The sequence below is a fragment of the Meleagris gallopavo genome, chromosome Z, assembly GCF_000146605.3.
Source record: "Meleagris gallopavo isolate NT-WF06-2002-E0010 breed Aviagen turkey brand Nicholas breeding stock chromosome Z, Turkey_5.1, whole genome shotgun sequence".
Taxonomy (NCBI): Eukaryota; Metazoa; Chordata; class Aves; order Galliformes; family Phasianidae; genus Meleagris; species Meleagris gallopavo.
In genome coordinates this window covers 14,653,281-14,656,615 of record NC_015041.2, presented here as the reverse complement: position 1 = coordinate 14,656,615, position 3,335 = coordinate 14,653,281, and the positions used below count along the sequence as shown (strand labels likewise).

The 3,335-nt window shown below is 38.4% G+C and overlaps 1 long non-coding RNA gene across 1 annotated transcript; it reads right to left on the bottom strand.

Annotated features, from left to right (window-relative positions):
• Window positions 1-598: 598 nt before the first annotated feature.
• On the bottom strand, window positions 599-3,329 carry LOC116217520. Its single transcript, XR_004162171.1, has 2 exons — window positions 2,232-3,329; window positions 599-1,514 (listed from the first exon to the last, which is right to left on the bottom strand). It is a non-coding gene; the product is annotated as an uncharacterized LOC116217520 (long non-coding RNA).
• Between the last annotated feature and the right edge of the window lie 6 nt (window positions 3,330-3,335).

The window sequence follows — 3,335 nt, the reverse complement described above, 5'->3', positions numbered from 1 at the left end:
AAATGATTATACAATTTCAAGCCCCCTAACATGGATCTGAATCTTAGCAAAATTTCAAGTGTCTGTTCAAAACCTCCTAGAAATGCACAAGTTAAAGATGCCCAAGAAGCAACACATATTTTATTCTCGGGATGGGGAGGGAAACAAAAATGCTGAATCTCTTCCTATCCATCAGAGTTCTTGGATTAAAAATGAAGCAGTATAAATAGACAGGAGACGTTTCTTCTGTCTGAAAAATGGGGTTTTGTGAATATAAGTAACTGGAAAGCTTACTTAGACTGCCTTAGTCAGTGCATTTTAGTGCTACATTAGGGAACCAGCTTCCATTCCCCTACTACTGGTAGATCCTCTTTGCACCAGAACCCCTTTAGAAGATAAAGTTGAAGACTGCATCTAGGGAAAATTCCATTTTTTATTTTTTCACTCATCACTTATTTACAAATACACATTATAACTTTTATATACAGTGCACATTTACATGGTAGAAAAGTACAAAACTATATATTTAAATGAATTTATATTTAACTCGCCATGTTTGAAAATATAAAATTGCATCAGAAAAAAAAAAGTATTATGAAAAGCAAGAAACTTGAACTGATAAAGCTTTGATATAACTTTTAGTGACACACTGATTGGGAAAACAAAACTTTGAAGGTTGTACTGCAAGACCATCTTAAAGGAAACACCTGATAAACACGCATGTTACAAAAGAGAAGAATAAAAATAAAATAAAACCTTTATTCTTATTACAGTGAGCCCTGTAGCTATTAACAACCTTCATAATCCGATTTCTTTGGGTCTGGAATTCTTATAGTACAGTATATATGCAGAACACATTGAGATCACATCAGGATATGATGTGATCAGAAGCAGAGAAAAGTGAAGTGGGAGAAGTTTCCTTAAAGATCGCCTCACTGCACCCTAGAAGTATATTTAAGTCATTTACAACGCCTTTTGGTCAGTCAAGATTCCTTGTAAACAAAAACCCGAGGGGTCTTTTATGTACAGAACCGGCAAGAAGAAAATCCAATAAATAAACATAACAGAAACCAACATGCAAGTTTTTTAAAGTGGAAAAAAGATAACCCCAATAAAACAAAAAGATGAAACCATCTTTTTAGGTAAGTTTTAAGGAATGGACTTTCATAGTTCACAAGAAAAAAGAAAAGCTTTACTTTACAAGCAAGAGACCTCACAATAAATAACACTGCTCTTCCCGTAACGAATAAACTTCTTCAAAAAACAAGGTGTACAGTCAACCAGACATTTTATGTATAAATTATAAAACATGACACAGTATAAATAAATGTCTACGAGACTCAACTATATGTATACTTTTTTTTTTTCTCCCCAAAATAAATAAGCATACACTTATTTACAGTATGGACATTGATTTCGTGCCCAATGGCTGTCCCCATAGTGATGGAAGTTTTACCACTCTAGAATGGAAGATATAGGAAAGCTGTAGTCCTGGTCTTCATCTTCCTCTTCTTCCTCTGGGTCTTCATTAATGGCTAGATGGGGAATACAGGGGAGCTGTTGTTTAAATAAGGACAACAACAGCGCAGAAGCAGCTCAGTGCATGTTTTCAAAGCCCTCTGAACAGCCATAATACAGCGTTGCATTTTATGCGACTTGTAGTGAGATGCTCTTTGGCATCTGCTGTTATGCAATAAGGGTTTTTATACATAATCTATGAAGTCATAACTGCAGAAAGTTCTGAAGAATCAATGGCTCAGGTTTTATTGGCAGATTCCTGAAATCAAATAAAAAGCGCTCTTGTGTTCTAGGTTTAACTACTTTTTGTCCTTCATTCAGAGTTAGTAGATGCAACTGTGCTAAACCAGATGCCCATGTGCTACCCTCAGTCTCATTCATTTGGACAGTTAAGAGTTTACCGAGTGTTAATAAAGCAATCAGCAAAGCACATGAGAGCAGACAAATTAGGAAAAAATCTCTAGAATTATGCTCCTAGGGCAACCCCTTTCTGATAAAATGACTTGTCCTCAGTAAAGACCCAACACCCCAACTTGAAGCACACTGGTTGTTGGAGATCTACTGTTTTTTATCAGTAACCAAAGTGTGCGCATGATACACCCATACTCACGTGGCACATGTACCACCTTGAATCTCTAAATCGAGCTTTCTTAGCTTTAACAACGTAAGTCTTTATTAAATAGGGATTGCCTTCAGAAGCCTTAGGTGTCTGAAGAGATAAAAATCTCACTTACAGTTGCAAGATCCAGAGTGCTTTACTTCTAGAAGCACGCCCATGGAGCAGGCTGCCTCTTTCATGGCACACTCGCTCGGATAAGTCGTGTTATCACTGGCACAGACTGCCTCGTCTGACTTGCTTTCAGGGCAGAGCTCATCACAGAGGGCACATCGACCTCTGCCAACCTTAAAATCCCACAAGCATTTCTTCCCAGCACTGCACTGAATATCTTCACAGGACTTTGCTTCTAAAAATGCATGTGGAATACTCAAGGTAAGTGAACAGACAAAGGAAACAAAGAAAAGCAAGCCCTACCAGCCCCAAACTCCTTTTCCCCCAATGAACTATGAATAGACAAAGCTAAAATGCAGTAGCTGGGATGATTCTTGCCCGTCTTAATCAAGCAGACCCTTGCACACACCATTGCCCGTCTGTACACTGGGGTTGAAGGAGAGCCGTGCCAATGGAGCTTGGCCCTAGCTGTACGGAATTACTTTTGCCTATTGCACAGGGTCTTCCTGCTCCATTTGCTGTCAGTGGAAATTCAGCTCACCAAATTAGTGATAAGTGGAGAATTTGTCAACGCATTCAGCATTTCCAGATCAATTATTTTTAAACTAACCCACATAAAGCTGCTGTCTACAGGACTGGAAAGGGAATTCACCTCAGGCTGTGCCAACCAAAAGCAGCCTGAGATTCCCAGCATCTCAATTTGGAGGGGCAGAGGTTGCCCTAATGTTGCTTCCTTTCAACATACTTCACTTTCTCTTTTTTCTCAAAATCACAGTGCAAAATGTCAGGATGCACAGAGGTTATTTTCCTATATTCACCCATTAACTGTCCCCAAACTCTGTAATATTTTTGAAGAGGAAAAAGTAATCAGATGTTTCCAATTACATTAATGGCAAGCTTTGTTAAGATCACTTGAAGACAATTATTTCCAGGAATCCAGATCCACTGAACATCATGACCTTGTTTTGCTGTAACCATATCATCATCTAGCTAATGCTGGATACTTCACTCTTAGACACTAATGTCAGCACCCACGCTGACAGCAAGAGAAGCAGGATCCAGCCCTCTACTCCCTTTTGCAGTTTTTTTTTTTTCTTTTTTTTCTTTT